The sequence below is a fragment of the Ornithodoros turicata genome, chromosome 4 (assembly GCF_037126465.1).
Source record: "Ornithodoros turicata isolate Travis chromosome 4, ASM3712646v1, whole genome shotgun sequence".
Lineage (NCBI taxonomy): Eukaryota > Metazoa > Arthropoda > Arachnida > Ixodida > Argasidae > Ornithodoros > Ornithodoros turicata.
Window position 1 is genome coordinate 43,393,914 of NC_088204.1, and position 627 is coordinate 43,394,540.

Here is a 627-nt window from a genome sequence, read left to right on the forward strand (position 1 = left end):
CAATCGCAATTCCTTATATTGCTTGGTTTGCGCGGTAATAGGAAGCTTGCTACTGCAACGCGACGTGGTACAGCCAGGTACTTGCTTTCATGAGCGTCCTCTCAATATTTCGACATGCAGATATTACGCTATGCAGTACATTACCTTCATGAGGAGTTGTCAATACGCAATTTGCGCTTGAGCATTTCTGCAAAACTTGCTTTACACAGGCTTAACTTGGTTATGCAGGTATATTCACTGGTAAGAGGGCAAGGTATGATCCTCCGATATAATGTTAATAACGTAATGTTTTTCATAGTTACGTAACAACGACTACGCAAATCGCACTCGATAACCTTCTTGCATATCATAATAGTGCGCTGCATTGTCTTAGCTTCCCTGCTTTAACAGATATTGCTCTTTACCCATACCGAGATGCGATGTGTTTCTCAATACGTTTGGATGTTTTGGATGTTAACGAATGTCATTGCTGTGTTAATGCTTGAACCACCATCTTTCAATGGGTAGCACCACGGCGTTATGGAATGCCCGCCTCCCGGCTCGGGCACTTATTCTATTTAAAATAAATAAATAAATAAATAAATAAATCTGATGAATCACAATGATAGAATTAGCAAGAAAATAATG